Source organism: Myotis yumanensis, unplaced genomic scaffold, assembly GCF_028538775.1.
Source record: "Myotis yumanensis isolate MYYU_CA2020_CCGP unplaced genomic scaffold, mMyoYum1.0.hap1 SCAF_2, whole genome shotgun sequence".
Lineage (NCBI taxonomy): Eukaryota > Metazoa > Chordata > Mammalia > Chiroptera > Vespertilionidae > Myotis > Myotis yumanensis.
The window spans coordinates 60408782-60427147 of NW_027223753.1; the positions used below are offsets into that span (position 1 = coordinate 60408782).

The 18366-nt window shown below is 35.4% G+C and overlaps 1 protein-coding gene across 1 annotated transcript in view; it reads left to right on the forward strand.

The window, feature by feature from the left end:
- Positions 1-18366, forward strand: part of ADGRL2 (adhesion G protein-coupled receptor L2) — a 429144-nt gene that overhangs the window by 205575 nt on the left and 205203 nt on the right. Inside the window, exon 3 of the mRNA XM_070405458.1 lies at positions 6138-6179. The gene's annotated coding sequence lies outside the window, so the exon portion shown is untranslated. The remainder of the gene's footprint in view (positions 1-6137; positions 6180-18366) is intronic.

Sequence of the window (18366 nt, forward strand, 5' to 3'; positions counted from 1 at the left end):
CCACTGCCTACAGTCTTGCAATTCAGAGTATTGAACCCATACCAGCAACACCTGGGAATGTGTTAGAACTAGATAATCTCACAACTCAATCCAGACCTATTAGAGCCTGCAGTTTAACAAGATCCCCGGGTGTGCAAATTGAGGTTTGAGAAACGCTGCTCCACAACATCCATCCATCTAAACCAAACAAAATCACTAACCCGTAGCACAACCCATAGTCCCATCAAGAAGAATTCAATATTTCACTAATATTTTTGCATCCAAAGCAATCCCTTTGCTCTATTTTTAACTCTACTAAACATACCTTATTTCCTTCCTGCCTACTAAGTCCCATCCATTCTTGAAGGTCCAGTGAAAAGTCCCATATCATCCACCAAACTAAGACCATTGAAGTCACACTAACCTTGCTGAATACTCTTGCATTTAGGTCAACACCATTTTATTCTTATTTATTTTTCATTCCTTATTAATTGAGTAATCATTTTCTGAATGCTTGCAATTGTTTACCAGGCCCTGTTGCACTGTCCAGATGCAAACGGAAATCACACTTTCCCTGCCCTCATTAAGCTCTCAATCAGAGCAATAATAGTTCAGGAAAGAACCTTAAGTTCCACAGGCAACAAGTGCAAGTGGGTAGACGGAGGAGTGCAGGACCATATAGGATAAAGCTACATGATTTGTGTTTTGGGGATATTAAAACTACTTAAATAAAGGAAGTTACTTTAAAATATATTAAGACTCTTGTGTCATGAAATAGATTAGACATTTCAATTGTTAGAGACAAGACTAACACAAGAGATATTGTGCTTTCATTTTTTTCATGTCCATTTCACAATCATTTAGAGTTAGACCATTGTGTTTTTTACAGACCAGCAATGGCTTTCTTCATTCATTCAACAAATACCAGAATGTTAAAAGAGCTCTTCTTTGTCTTTTTCTACCTCCTTAAGTTTAGACATGGTAGGCATTGAAAAAATACTTGTTGATTGAAGACAGCCTTTGATCTGAAGTTGGGGACTAGGTTTACACACGTGGAACAACCATTGCACAAATGCAGCCCTTTCCTCCTATTGCTGCTATTCATGACATAAGGAAACGTTCATGAATTTGCAAAGACACTTCAGTTTACTAGTAGTGTCATTTGGATCAAAAAGTTCCTTCAGGGTGCCATGGGAGTTTCTGAAGCTAATGTTTGTGCTCATCAGAGAATGTGTTGGAGCACAGCCAACCAAATGGGATTGGCTAGTAAAAGCTTTTGTGGGTGAGCATTTTGGAAACAAGTTTCAAGACCATTTGCCAGCAAAATCTCAGCAGGTGGAATTTAAAACAACATAAGTTAATGTAAAGGTTGGACCTAGAGGAGCAGGGGAGATAAAACACTTAATGAAGTGTGTAACCTTCTATCATCTTTGAAAGTAAAAGTAAAAGTTAGTTTTTCTTGTTATTGCAAAACCAGTAATCAGCTCTTTAGATAGAACCAGAGGTTTCTGGTAGACAGACATTCTTCAAAAGGTCTCATGCTCCAAACAGCACTGGAGTACATTAAGGTTAGATATTATGCAAGACCTTTTTTGAGTCCCTTGGTTCTTTCCATGTGATTCGTGAGTGATATCACACCAGGAAACTTCAAAACCAAGCAAAGTAAAAAGACTATTTCCAACTTACGTAGACTAGAACTACACAGGATCCGGTGTCACACAAAAAGTGTGCATTACTTTGACCGAGTAATAAGTAATTTCCTCATATATACTTCAAATTGGTTACAACTTTGCTTTTTTTTTTTACATACATATTTTTGTATTGATTTCAGAGAGGAAGGGAGAGGGAGAGAGAGACAGAAACATCAATGATGAGAGAGAATCATTGATTTGTTGCCTCCTGCATGTCCTCTACCGGGGATTGAGCCCACAACCTGGGCATGTGCCCTGACTGGGAGTCAAACCTTGACCTCCTGGTTCATAGGTCGACACCTAACCACTGAGCAACACAAGCCAGGCAGTTGCCACTTTCCTTTATCTTACTCAGCAATCTCACTGAAGATGAGCATGCCCACATGATGTGCAATTTTCTCTTCAACTTTTAATTTCTCTGGGTACAGAAGAAAAACTCTGGATCCTTAATTGAGCAATTAATATTTATTAAGTGAATACAGAGTTTGAAGATAGTGCCAAAATCTTCCTTTCATCGAGAGAACCAGTCTGACCGACGCAGTGGTGCAGCACCCAGCTTTAGGTAGAAGAGCCAAGTCAGGACTGAAAGGGGAACTCATTCTTCTCCTCTAGTCACTCCCTGGCATCTACTGAGGTTCTTGAAAGAATGCCAATTAGGAACTATTTACATGTTCCCTTGGAGGTTTTAGATAACTCTTCACTAAGAACTGTTTGGTTTTCTCATTTAGACCATTTCTCCAGAATAGGATTTGCAAACTTGCTGCTGAATATGCTGTTTGCCGATCATGGCTAGGTTTCCATACCGACATAAAATACTGGTACTCGAAAAATTCATTAAAGAAGTGACTCATCGTAACTCCCAGATCTAAATTTGAGGAGTGGTTCTACTATATTTTCTATAATGTTGTCCCAGAATTCAAGCAGCAGGAAATAAAGAGTTCAGATGCAAATAGTTCAGGGAATATGCCCAGACAAGGAACTCGCTGCTTCATACCTTGTGCCATTAAGAACTTCGAATTATTTTAAGCTTTTCTTTATATAGAGATCCACTTATCTGGATTTCTACCATTCATCTCAGTTTTCTAAAACACTGGTCTCCTTTACATGAGAATATTCCTAAAGTTATACGGCTTCCAAACTTCATCATTAACAAGAAATAAGCTTTTTAATAACCACATTTTGAGCATAGTCTGCTAATATTCGGCCCAATTAAAATTTAAAAATACATAAGACCTGTATTTTAAATAATCTTATTTATATTTGGTTAAATTTTGATTAAATACTCTATTTAGTCATAGATATAGATATAGATATAGATATAGATATAGATATAGATATAGATATATATAGATACACACACACACATATATATGTGTATATATATATATATATATATATATATATATATATGATGTAACTTTCTGCAGATCAGTCACAGAAAATATCTTTTAGGCTGCCGACTTTAATGAAAATTTTATTAGACACTACCAAATGTTGATTGAAAAAACATGCTAAAATATTACTGTCAGCCACTGGTGTACAATTTCTTACCAGAGAACTATACAACTTCAGAATAAAATGTTTACGGCCTAAATATATTTTAGCAGCCACTAAAATTGTTAGGAAGATCTTAGATCTCTGCTTCTTAATTATAGTTTAAAATTTATTACATAAGATCAAATTAAAATATAGTTACTATTTGTAAAATTCCAAACATTTGTGAAAATATCATTTGCTAACACTTTAAATCAGACTCAAAAACAGAAAATATTTCTTATATGCCTACTAAAGTTTCTCTAGTCTTTTGCAAAATGCTAAAGTGATCATTTGTCCAACAATGCAGATGGTTAATATTTACCCAAGTGATATCAACAATTTAATGCATCATGCCTTTACTTCTCATTAAAATTGTATTATTGAGGCTTGACCAAATGATTTTCATGCTTGGCCCTCCATTTAAGTTTGATACTTTATAGTAGTCCTCCTAAATCAGGTTTTCCCCCCTGTCTTCAGTTATTATCCTTCTTTCTCTTACCCACTTTCAAGAAATAGAAAAAGCCTCTTCTATGTATCAATCCAAAGTATGTTCAGATAAAAGGGAAATAACTCAGTAATCTTGTTGGGGGTTGATATTTGAATATTAGAAGTTGTTTCCTTTACTCATTGGCTGGCCTATTCCTATTGAGGTCAGGTGACCCATGGTAGTGACTTACTGGAGTGCATTTTGAATTGGTAGAAAACTTCTAATAGAGGAAAGGTGGCAACTTTAGAAAAAGAAAAAAAATCAAGTAGGAAAGTCCACAAGCATACTGTATTCTTATCAAGTCTTATACTTGCCCAACAGCTACAAGCCTCTCTGAAAATATTTGTATGTGTGGGTGGAGGCAAGTTGCCCAATAAATTGTAAGAAGTGTTATCAAATTCATCAGGACTTGGTTGTAAATTTGACTACAGTTTTGGCTCATAATGAAATGAGGAGGAAATATCTGATTAAAGTGTGCATTGCTGCTGAGGCAACTAATGTTGCCATAGCAATTGAAATGAAATGTGCAAGAAGATAATTAAATCTAACCCCTTTAATAGTTCTGAAAGTCAATGCACTGCCAATAGGAAAAGTTGTCTACAGTAGTAAGATAAAACACATTCCTCGTGGAAAGTCTATTTACTAGAGTTTTGTTGTACCCTTTCTAAATACATTGCTTTAGGTGTCTAATTTGAATGTTCTCCTTTAATAATCAAATACAGTTTTGACCTTGGATGCAGCTGCCTAGAATTTTCTGCTGGATTATTTGTATCATGGGAGTAGACATCTATAAAAAATATCCGATTTTTCCCTCTAGTTCTTAAAAAAGTGTACTAAAGCCAAAGCTGTCATATTTGAGGTTGGAATTCAGTAATATCTAGAACGTGCTGCCCTCTTCAGGAGCTAGTGTTTAAAATACTTTGATAAATATTTAATCCATTTAGAAATTATAAATATGAGTTATAATATCAAAAATTGTATTAATAATTCTTTAGGAATAAAAACCACATGCAAAAAAGTATGTCCAAGTTTAAACTTTTTCCATTAAAAATATTTCATTAAAAATCAATAAGTAAAAATTTTAAAATAAGTTAATATTTTTATTTACTATGAAAAAAATAGTTTCCTTAAAAGAAACTGCATTTGTGGGGAGAATTCCTAAATTATTACACCTTCCAAACTTCCATATTTACTATCCAAATGTTTCTAAAAGAGTAAAATATCTAAAAAATAAGATATTCCCTATGTGAAAATCTTAAGATACACTTTAAATCATAATTTTATTCTCCAGCAAAAAGTCAGTAGATTTGTGAACATAATATTTATACTTTGAAATTTTAGCCAGTTGTCATTTGCAGAAGTATTACCTTTCCTGGAAATAATGGTTTCAAATTACAATAACACACTATAATTTTTATTCAAAATACTTCACTTGTAATATTGAAAGATCTGAAACATCATCATCCAAAAATTTAAGCATAATTCCTTTTCTGCTTATGTTACCTATTATAATTTCTTTAGCCATCATCTAATTTTGGCAGAAGGAGATGAATTCAGAATGTTTTTTCTAAATTAAGTTTAAGATACTTAAAAACATACAGAAAATGACTGACACTTACTAACATTAATTATCAGGATATAAGAAAAGCATGTTTTCTTACACTCTGACATGTTCCTTTATATTAGAGATTTTGAGTTTATTTTGTACTAATAAAAACGTGAAAGTAAATGTTAATTTAAAATTTAAAAAACAATAACAAATACCATTTCAAAATAGAATTTTTTTCTAATTTTTATCATGTGATGCAATTAAAACCCTGTTTATAATAAAAAGAAAATTATAAGACAGTGGATGGTTCTTTGTCATCATTTATTCAGTGGGGAAAATGAGGAGTTTGCATTCCTAATTTTGTTTCTCAGCTTTTACATCAGATTTTTAGTTCAAGATTCCAAACAGGAAATTTACTTACATATAAATGATAACAAATGGTCATTATGTTGACTTTAGGAAAGAAAACGGTCCCTCAATTTTCCCTTCGAGTTTTAGACACTATTCAGTTGATCCATGTCTATCGAATGTAAAATTCTACAGAGCCAAAGGGGAGAAGGAAAACACACACACACACACACACACACACACACACACACACACACACACACACACAAAACCTGTTGACAATATTCTCTTGAGCCTATAAGATTTGTTTTGTGGAAAATAAAATGTTTTATTCTTGACTTTGAAAGTACTTATCACAACAATTGCTTAATCCTAAAGTAGCTCTGTCCAAAGGCATATAATACAGGTTCAAGAATTCTTACAACACTAATTTGTGTTTTCTGCAATAGATTTACTTCATTTTTGTTTTGTTTCTGATGCATTACATTTGACAGTTAGGATCCCTGTGAATGGGGTTATAATGCATAATATTTTCTTTGCTTTCCAGGGAATTTATGGCACAATGATAAATTTCATCTTTCCCAGAATGGTGAGTAAAAAGCTCTTTCTACATTTGATAGTACTGAACACAAATGAGAAAAAATGAATTATTATAGTAAAACTGAAATATCATTGTTAAATGTGTTGAATGATCTGATAATTATAAGGTAGCTTATACTCTTGAAGTAAATAGATGTTACATTCAAATTCTATAACCAGTTCAAAATTCTCACCAAGCATGCTAGAGGCTCTTCAAAGGGAATATAAGGTTTTGCTTTCTCTGGAGGATTGCAGTTGAACATAGTGTAGTTCATATTTTGTTATCTGGGATAAGTTATTTAAAAATATCACAGATATAGAAATAAATATCGTTTACATTCTGTGAGCAGAAAGAAAAAGCATTTCGGTGGTACAAATTGAGAATGAGTGAGTGAATATGAATTCTTTGGAATTTATAATATTACATAAAAATTGATTGTCATTTATATTTGACTGGGACTTTGCAGCATCTGTGAATTTTAAAAGTATTTGTTTTCTAAGAACATATATCATAACTTCTAGGCAAATTAGTTACTGTATGATTTTGTCTAAACACATAGTTTTGTTGTCTTTATGCTTTATGACTTAAAAAGGTAATATTTAATTTTAGTCTCTAACTGTAACCTCTTTACAATCCAAATAACAATAAAATTAATCTTATTGAATGGAAAAACTCAATATAAAATAATATTACTCAGCAAGTTGTCCCCTATGAAGTTTTCCCCCAAGTGGTTCTTAGATATTCCATATAAAAGAAGGAATTTCTCACTGTAGAAAAAAAAATCACTTTAAAATAAATCAATCATCAAAAAGTTCTATGTTAACTAAAAATGGTAGGGCACAAAATACAGACATTACATGTTGTGTGCCTGTGTGCTTGTGTATTGAGGGGAGAGAATACTGGGATCATATTGTAGGCTTAGAAAAAAAGATTCACAAAATCACACAAAACAGCAGGAAAATGGGTAGTTTAATAGTCTTCATTCCTTCTTCATTCTGAATTTCCTAGATTAAATATGTATTAGTCTTATAATAAAAACAGAAGCACTTTTTGAGAAATATGCTATTTGAAACTGTACCAATTCCATAATAAAAATAATCTTATACCATTAAAAAAACAAACTACCTAATCCCAGAAGAAACTAAAAATCTATGTATATAAAAGCCTAAGTGACTGTTACGACTGGTCAACCGAACAACTGGTAGACCGGTCGCTATGACACTCACTGGACACCAGGGGGGAGACGTTCAATGCAGGAGCTGCCCCCTGGTGGTCAGTGCACTCCCACAGCCAACTTCCCGCAGTCTCCCCCGGGCCGGCCAGCCCCGATCAGCCCCGATCGCCAGAAAGGCCGAGGGACCCCCCACCTGTGGACGAATTTGTACACCAGGTCTCTAGTATCAAATAAAAATTAATTAACCCTAGCTGGTTTGGCTCAATAGATAGAACATTGACCTGTGGACCAAAGGTTTGATACTGGTCAAGGGTACCTACCTTGGTCACAGGCTTCTCCCCAGCCAGGGCCCTGGTTGGGATGCAGGCAGGAGGAAACCAAATTTCTCTCAATATTTCTCTTTCCCTCTGTCTTCCATTCTCTCTAAAAATCAATGGAAAAATATCCTTGTGTGAGGATTAAAATAAAAATTAATTTGATAAAAAATAAAATATTTAAAGTGAAGGTAAAGCTATTTTATTAATTTTACTCCAATACAAAAGTGCAGCTTGGATTTAGGCATATGTGTGAAAAAGTAAAGATTTAAAAACTAAAATAAAAAGATCTGAAACTTCACATTGGTTTTCAGTACATAAGAATTTGTTATTTTATGAACTTTTTTTCAGAAGAACAAAAGGTCTGGCCAGAAAAGGCTAAAATATGAAAGTAAAACTTTAAAAATAAATTCACACATCAGGAATCAAACCCGTGACCTTCAATGCACAGGCCAATGAGTGGAAAGGAGGGATGAGGAGAGAGAGAGAGAGAGAGAGAGAGAGAGAGACAGAGAGAGAGAGAAATATCAATGTGAGAGAGACACGTTGATGGGTTGCCTCCTGCACATACCCCAACTGGGACCAGGGATAGAACCTGCAACCGAGGTTCTTGCCCTTGACTAGGAATCAAACTGGTGACCTTCAGTGCACAGGCGAATGCTCTAACCACTGAGAAAACTGGCCAGGGACACCTTTCTATAGTTGATAGTACTGAACACACATGAGAAAACATGTATTGTTATAATAAAAATGGAGTAAATACTATTCACATTAATGCTTCCCAAATCTTCACTTCCAGAACTGGTTTTGTGATTGTCTACCTCACAAACTAAAAAAGATACTACAAAAGCTTAGAGCATTGAAAAGTTAAAGTCTTTGTGTACCCATTCCCCACTGGTAAAAATTGAGGGACTAAAGACCAGTTGTAGGATTTTGAGTAAGATATTTCATATACTTGGGTTTAAAATTCCTGATGTGTTAAATCAGGCAGTTATACTGGAAGATTTTTTATAAAATCTAAATTCCTTTCTAACCCTAGAATTTTGCAATAAAATGGATATATCTTTAAACTTATTATACAGAGAATAAGATAATACTGCGAGATTTGGAGTTATAAGAATGAGAAAGGTTTTAATGAATAAAAGGGTAAATTTCATTCATTTGCAAAATTCATTTATATTGAAAGTCTCATCCAAATTATATTGTGTAAGAGGGATTATGCATTGTATATTTTGATAATATTCTTTCCATATTATTATTTTTAAAATGTACCTTAAAATTTAACCTGAATTTTCTCACTTTGCTTTGAATGAGGAGATAACACTGTATATTATGTATGAAAGGAAATCTATCATTAGTCTTTTCTAAGAGTGAGGAACCAAATTCCTACATGTATTTGTATATAGAAATGTGTATTTTTAAAAATTTTATGCTGCCAAGATGCTAATATGCTAGATTGGAGAATCAAAATTCATAATTTTATTTTGTATCCATTCTATACCACCATTAGTACAACTAACATAACATAGCATTTTAGAAAGCATATTAACAAAATTAACTTCCTGTCTATAACCAGTGCAAGGTCAATATGATAAATTATTGGATAAATAAAACATCTGTCTATTCAAACTCTTTCTTTTTGATTTGCAAGTGTGCAAATTTAAGCATACAGACATTCTGGATTACTATATGAATGGAATTGAAATGTAGATACATATTTTGTAGTCATATATCTATTAAAGCTAAACTTTAAAACAATAAATTTTCAGCATTACCAAGTTTTTAAAAATAGATTGGTGATAAATGCAACTATTTAAATAAAACAATTTTCTCAATATAATTAATCTGCATTTCAACAAAATAGATATTTCCTCTCATTCCCAATTCTGGCTGTACTTAATGAGCAAGGATTGAATGCATAGTTCTGTGAATAGTCACAGCATCTAGTCTTCAATCAACAATCTATATATATAAAAGGCTAATATGTTAAGTGTCCGACCGTCTGACAGGTCGCTAAGGTGCACACTGACCACCAGGGGGCAGACACTCAACGCAGGAGCTGCCGTGACATGCACAGGCCATTTACAGAAAAAAGGCACCATGGACCTGGTGCCCACAAAGCAACACTCAGCTTCCCCCATATGGGGCACAGGCCAGCCACCGTCCTGGAGTCACACTCCACCAAATTGCAGCCAATGCTGCTGAGACCCCATGGCACAAAATGCAGCTCACAGCCAGCCAAGCCCAGAAATGGTGGCTGACGGCGCTGGGTAATGACGCCACGTAACAACACCGGCTTCTTCTCCCTAGTGACTAGCCTCCTTGGAGTTTCTTCAGCCCAGGAACACAACTTGCTTTATAGCCAGATGCAAACGTTGTACACTTTAACCAAATGTCTGTGAAGCGTTTTTATGTGCTTCATCTCATTTGATCCTCACAGAAGTCCTGGAGTAGGTAGATAGAAGACTTGGTGGAATCCTATTTTCTTTTCATTAGCCAGAAAATGGAGATTTAGAAAACTTAGAAACTTGACCTGACTGAAAAGAAGTAAGAAATGGTGGACCTTGAAAATGACTTCAGGTTTTCTTGTCAAACACTGTTGTAGTTAAATATTTTACTTTTTGTTCTCCCTGTGTGATCTACAATAATAATCTGCTTCATGTTGATATTTACTGCTGTGTTGCTGACAATTACCTGAAAGAGAAGTTGGGGTGCTTCACTGGGCTGGAAAAAATTTAGCTAAATCAGAAGGCAGGTCTAATTAAGCAAGTTTATTCTATATATATAAAAGGCTAAATTGACTCACGCATGTGCAATACATATAAAGCTCTCGCGACACCAATCGCACGTGTGTGTTTTGATCTGTCATTGTCGATCGTGAATTTGGTTGACACTTCTATTACAGAGAAAGGGCGAATAGCGATATTAAAATATTTCTTCTAATTAATTTCCTTTCAGTGTGCACGAATCCATGCACCAGGCCACTAGTATAATATATTTTACTTCTGAGAACATTAATAAAAATGTTCTAATTTCATTAAAGACAAAAATTCTATATTGGAGTTAATTGTAGTCAATAGTCATTTTGCCATTTATCTTTTAAAATTCCACCACTTTTTCCAATATATCCAATGTCAATTTTTAGGGCAGATGATAGTAGTATTAAATCATTATTAATTAGCCAACAGATTGATTACTTTTAAGATTTGGAAAAAAGCAAAGATAAAAACAGTCCTTTCCTTTTCCTTCAAATAAAATTGCATGCAATTATTTTTGCAGAATATAGATCTCTGTTGGGATTTCCGGTTTCAAACAAACTTTTTGGTTCATTTAACAAGAATAATATTCATCTTAATTAGCAAAAAACAATTGATGGGGCTTTTTACAAGAGGGAGTTCACTCCGTGCACTGATTACAGCCACTAGATTATCCATTAAAAAAAAAATCACTGCTTTTAAAGCAGTTAGTTCTATGTTATCTGTTAGTAGCCATTGCTTTGAAGACAGGACGTCTTTCTTGATGAGTGGTTAATAGAGTTTGTTTTAACCTCCAAACTTTCCTAAGCAATATCCAAAGTTGGCTTCTCAAATGATTTATTACCATTTCATATCAGTTCAAATATACAAATCAAAATCATGAAATAAAAGACATTTCTGGTATGTTATTGAATTGTTTTACATGATTTTTAAAGTTAAAAGATTTGCTTCTTATTTTTAAAGGAAAATGTTTTTAAATATTTAGTAGCAAAAAAAATAAAATTGCAAATACATAAGAAATAACAAATCATAGATATCCAAGTTCCCTGTATACCTTTCAAGCTCTCTGTGTAGCCTTTTAAAATTCCTTAACCTTTTTTAACCAAAACTAAATTTTCTCTATCCCTTGTTTTTCCTTGTAATTTTAGCTCATGTATTTGAATCCCTAAACATATTATTGTTTGGTTTACATGCTTGCAATAATATCTAAATTAAAAGATATGTATTTGTAACTTTTCCATTCAACGTCATGTTCCTGAGTTTCAACCATTTGCAGCACATAAATATAATTCATTAATTTATACTGTTTTTTATTATTTGTTTGTTTGCTTGTTTGTTTATTTTCCATCACCATTTATCCCCTCTATGCCCCCTTCCACCTCCACCTATCTCCCTCCCTCCTCACAATGAGCACACTGTTGTCCATGCCCATGAGTTCTCAGTTTATCCTGTTTTGTAGTGTCCCATTCAATGACATAATTTGTCTCCTTCCACACTGATGGATTTGGGGTGCTTCCAGTTTTTGGTTTTTTACTGTTACACATCATGCTGCTATGAACATTTTGAACATGTATAAGTGGAAATGTATAAAAATTTCTCTAGGGTAGTGCTTCTTAACCTAGACCAATTTGGCTCCACAGGGAATATTTGTCAATGTGTGAAAATATTTTTGGTTTCAAAACTTGGGGGATGCTACTGGTTTCTAGTAGGTAGAGGCCAGGGATGCTCTAAAGGCCAGGACAGCCCCCGCAGCAAAGAATATCTGAACTGAAATGTCAATTGTGGAAGGTTGAGAAACTGCTCTAGAATATATACTTGAAAATGAAATTACTGGACACCGAGTGTGGAAAATTTCAAATTTATTAGATAATTTCTAACTGTTGTACAAAGTATCCGTTTGACACCCCCTACCAAGAATGTAAAGATAAGTGTTCAAATAATGCTGCATTCTTGTTAGCACTTAATATTACCAGATACTTTAACGTTTTCTTAAATCCATTTTGTGAATGTGAAATAAAACTTCTCATGGTTCCTCTCATAGTCTTCCTGTCATTTTAAAACTGGAATTACAAATAGAATCTCAGGTCTAGCGAGAATGTATTGGTGGACGGATCCCAAGGAAGGCTGATTCTGAAACTTCATTCCAGTTCTTAAACTTTCTAGGGGTCTACGAACCAGTAAAGTGCCTTTGATTATTTGAGTTGTTTCTGTAACTTACAACCAAAATGGTCCTGATAAGTACACTTTACAAATAAAATTAAATTCTGAGATGGTTTCCCTGCATGCTGATAGTCATAGAAGGCAATGAATGAAAAATAACTTGAATACCTTTTTCACCACATGGGAAGGAAACTGGAAAGAGTCCTCAGGTAAGTTCTTTTGAAGCTCTGCCTTGACCAGATTGTACCTCTTCCTTCTGAATTATTCTTGAGGCAGGTCAATGTAAGAAGGATTCCCTAAGACTATTGCTTATGACAAGGTTTAGGACCACTAGTATTTAGACAATTAAACTTCTGGTATTAAAAGGGATTCTAGCAAGAAGCCCTTCCTGGGTGTAATATTATTTTCCAATTACTTTCTACCTGAGATTTTGCATAACCTGAACAAAAGAGGAAGGAGCTGAAAGTTAAGGGAAGAATATTAAAATTAGGGAGCATTTTATGCTCTGTTAAGGACTTGGCTGGTCCATTTTAATTTATTTACTAGTTAGGTATTATGGGCTGAGTTGGGTCTCCCTTCCGCCCCCCAAATACATGTGTCAAAGTCCAAACCCCCAAACCTCAGAATATGACTATAGTTGCAAATAGTATTTAAGGTTAAACGAGGTCATTGGAGTGAGACTAATCCTATATGGCTGGCGTCCTTATAAGAAGACTAGAGGCCTGTTGCAAGAAAAGATTCGTGCAATAGGCCTTCCCTTCCCCTGGCTGCCGGCATCGGTTTTCCTCCGACACCCGGGACCCAGGCCTTCACTCCGGCCAGAGCCGCCTTCAAGCCTTCGCTCCGCCGCTTCATGCCTACGTATGCAAATAAACCTCCATCTTTGTTGGCAGTTAATTTGCATATCTTGCTGATTAGCCAATGGGAGGTGTAGCAAAGGTATGGTCAATTACCATGTTTGTCTATTATTAAATAGGATATTAAGACAACCTGAAACTAATACAAAATAGTCATGAATGTAAACTGTAATTGAAAAAATTTAAAATTTTTCAAAAAGAAGAAGGTATTAGAACAGATACACACAGAGGAAGACCATGTAAAGATAGAGGGTGAAGACCATCATCTACAAGCCAAGGAGAGAGTTCTCAGAGGAAACAACCCTGTCTGTCCAATCTACCCACAAAATGTCTCCCAAGTATCTGCTTTACTCTCTGTTCCCAGCATTACTACCTTAGTTTAGGCTTTGCTTTCCTTGCTTGAAATATACCAGTAACCAACCATCAGCTTTCCTCATTCTAAATCAAGTATTCATGGTCATGCCACTTGATTGTGAATTTGTTGACGACAAAGTCTTCTGTCCGCTCTTCTTATCCCCAGTGCACAGTCCATGGTTCCTAAGCCTGGCTGTGCACTGGAATTTTGGGTGGCATATGTTTAATTCCAGATTTTCAGGCTCTAGAGCAGTGGTTCTCAACCTTGGCTGCACATTAGAATCACCTGGGAATCTTTTTAAAATCCTGATTTCTGGGCCTCATCTTCCAGAAAGTGTTTCTTTGTTACTAATGTTGTGGTCTCACCCCATAACAAAGAAACAGAATTTCCGGAAGATGAGGCCTAGAAACCAGGATTTTAAAAAGATTCCCAGGTGATTCTAATGTGCAGCCAAAGTTGAGAACCACTGGTCTAGACCCGTGGTCGGCAAACTGCGGCTCGTGAACCACATGCAGCTCTTTAGTCCCTTGAGTGTAGCTCTTCCTAAACCTTAGGAGTACCCTAATTAAGTTAATAGCAATGTACCTACCTATATAGTTTAAGTTTAAAAAATTTGGCTCTCAAAAGTAATTTCAATCATTGTACTGTTGATATTTGACTCTGCTGACTAATGAGTTTGCCTACCACTGGCTCTAGACCAGTGATGGGGAACCTATGACACATGTGTCAGAGGTGACACACGAACTCATTTTTTTGGTTGATTTTTCTTTGTTAAATGGCATTTAAATATATAAAATAAATATCAAAAATATGTCTTTGTTTTACTATGGTTGCAAATATCAAAAAATTTCTATATGTGACACGGCACCAGAGTTAAGTTAGGGTTTTTCAAAATGCTGACACGCCGAGCTCAAAAGGTTTGCCATCTCTGCTCTAGACCATATCTGTTGAATAAGAATCTACAGGCAGGTAGGCTAGAAATTGGTATTTCCAATAGGTTCCTAAGTTGATCTTATGAATAGTGGACACCTGTTGCTTTAATTTGACCATCTTTTTATTAACCGTCATGTGACAGTTTACCCAAAACTTCTTACTTTAGCTTTTTGTGCACATTTCTTACTTGCCTTCTGTGATCATAGTGTTTTAGGAATAACAAATCTAATTGTACTCTTTTCAAGTTGTGAGTCTTTTACATTCACAGTGTATTTCAAGAATTTTTTGTCAAAGATCCACATCTATTTTATGTTACAGTATGTCTGTCTTTTGAGAAGCTACAAAAATACCATAAAGACACTTTAATATGTATAATAGTAGAAATAAATGAAGCCTATCCAATCTGTTCACTATATGTAAAGTGTTTCAGCATGAGGACATCCCTTTCACTACTGCCTCCAACTGTGAGAAAGGACTGGCAGAAGCATTTACTTCTCTTGTAGTGATTTTGTGGCCTGGACCTATACATACTGATACTAACTGTGTGGTAGGATCACAAGTAAAAGTGGGTTTAGAGTTCACCTTAAAAAAGAAGGATGTAACATCTCAAATTCTACTATAAACCTTAATATTATAAATTCAATTTTATATACTCATCACTTGGCAAAAAAATTGAGAGCTTTATACCTTGAAAATAAAAATAATACTGCTCTTCTACTTTAAATAAGAAAGGCTTCAAGGCTGAAGCAATGGGTCTTTGTATCTACGCATAGATAGGAAACATAAATAACAACCTTAGAAAAAAATAACAAAGAATAGCAATCCTTAGAGAGAAACTCTGCTATTAGTCTGTATTTGATATCAAAGGTGCTTTTCCAACCATAGTTGATAACAAAAGGAAAACTTGCCAAACTAATTGATCCAGTCAGTATTTGCTTTGTGTCTATTATATCAAGCATTATATAATACTAGAGGCCCAGTGCATGGCTTCGTGCACTGGTGGGGTCCCTCGGCCTGGCCTGCAGGATCAGTGGACTTCTGCAGCCGCTGCAGCGGGGTGGGGGAGGTTGGAGGAGGGAGGTCGTGCAGGGGGAGTATCTGCAGCTGCGCTCACCAGCCATGAGACAGGCATCTGGTGCCCATTGGTCAGCTGAGTGGCACTCCCCCTGTGGGAGCGCACAGACTACCAGGGGGCAGCTCCTGCGTTGAGCATCTGCGCCCTGGTGGTCAGTGTGCATCATAGCTACCGGCCAGTCATCTGTTTGCCTAGGGTTTTATATTTATATATAGAGATAGGAAGATTAAAACATGACATGATTCCTGAATTTTTGAAGTTTTCAGTTTAGTCAAAGGAACTCCTAGTTAAAAAAGAAGAAGAAGAAGAAGAAGAAGAAGAAGAAGAAGAAGAAGAAGAAGAAGAAGTAGGATGCCTCCACAAGCCTGGAATGGAAGCAGAGATGTAGAGTGTGTGAGTAGAGGTCTTGCCCAAATGACACTTCCTGGAGGGACCACTTACTTATTCTGTGCTCAGTTGTCAACAGCCAGAAGGACCCTGAAACTCAAATAAACAAATGAGCATGACCTCTTTCAGTAGAGTCTTTGCTCTCTGTGCATACTTTGTAAAAGTCTGTTAGAAAAACTAAATATGATCCATGGTCTCCTTTTCCTGTTCGAAATATATACATTCAGGTACGGACTATACAAATATTTTATTAAAAGTACTTATAAAACAACGCCCCTTAAGCAGACTAAAAGGGCTCAGCTTGAAGTGATATACCAGCCAACCACCTAGTCCTTGGGTTATTTCTTCCTGGCTCATATTTCTAACGTTGTGGAGTCTTTGGATTATAATTTTGACCAGATAGTACAAAAAGATTTTAGTGTTTCCAAACTTGGTTAGCATCTCCAGGCACAGCAAGCTCGCTGTTTGTTCTATCCAGATTTTGTATATTTGAAAAATTCTGACTACAAGGGGCTTTGTTTTTAAATGGAAATGTGCCTCATCACACATCAAAAGCATCTTAATCCAGCTTCTTTGGGCCATTTGGAATAAAGGCAATCCCTCTCCCACTTAGTTTTTAACTCCAAAAATACAGGTGAGACTTTTATTAAGTTTTAGTAAAGGAGATTTGGGAAATTGGAAGAAGTAGGTAGAAGAAGGAAATAGCTATATTTCCAGTGCCCAAGGCAACCACACTTAACACTTTTATATATCTCTTTCTAGACTTTGTACTTTAAACAGTTTAGATTCACTATTATTCTACATAATTCATCACCACATATGTCAAGCGCGCACGCACACACACACACACACACACACAACATAATCTTGTTTCCTTCTAGTGAGGGAAATCTGCTGTAGAGGATTTGTGGGCAGGCACTGAAGAAGACAGACCTGAGTTCAAAGTCAAGCATTGTCACTTGTCAGCTTTTATTGCCTTGGACGTGTTACTTAGTCTCTTTCGGCCTCAATTTTCTAATCTGTAACCAGAACCCACTTCTTGCAGTCGTGGCTCACATTAATCAATGTAAAATGTGTATCACCTTGCTAGTAAATAGTAAATGCTAAATAATAATTAAAACTGTTATCTTTATGTTTATACTATTCTGATATAGCTATTAAATATAACAATGTTCAGGCTAAGGTTCTTCAATTCTTTCAGTCTTTTCTCATACGAGAAAAAAAAAACTGTTTTTTTTTAAGCTCCTTTCCCATGCAGGCTGCTCAATACTGAAAGTGTTGTAATCCTTTCATTCAGAGCTTCCTTAAAACGCTGTTCTCAGAACTGAATATGATCATTGAAACAACTTAAAATAGAGTCAGATTATGTCCTCCATTAACCTATGCAATCCTAAAGTTATTAATGCAGCTTAAAGTATGCTTTTTCTTCTCCCTCTCCCTCCCCACCCCCTTCCTTCCTCTTCCTCCTGCTCTTTCTCCTGTCCCTGCCTTAGCTTCTCTTCTTCTTCTTCTTCTTCTTCTTCTTCTTCTTCTTCTTCTTCTTCTTCTTCTTCTTCTTCTTCTCTTTTTCTTCCTCTTCTTCTCCTTTTTTTCCTCCTCCTCCTCCTCCATCTCTTCCTCCTTCTTATTCTTCAAACCATGTCCTACCATTAATTCACTGCCAAGTAAAGCTACTCTTTTTTCCCCATGAGTATTGTTGCTAAGTCACATATCCCTCTAATCAAATTTAGGCAGTTGATGTTTTGGACCTCACAATTATTCCAATCAAATCATGTATTGTTAGATTCTGCCCATGTTTTAGTTGTTAAGAGCTTTTAGATACAGAACTTATAATCCAATGTATTTATTTACTCACCATCCCTACTGCATGTAGCCATTTTTAAACAGACATGCCTTCTTATCACTACATCTCATTCATTGATAAATATGTTCACATCATACATGGCCAAGGACAAAGGCCTGTGGTGTATCACTTGTAAAACCTTTCTCCAGGCTGACAGACTCATTAACATTGCCATTGGGTACACTTATTCAGCCAGTTCTGAAAACACATAGTAGTACTATCCCTAAATTGATTATTTCTCTCTATCTGGCCCACAAGTATATAAAGAAAGATTGTATTAAATGATTTGCTAGAATCCAAATACATCTATTGCCCTGATATACTGGTTTATTAACTTTACAG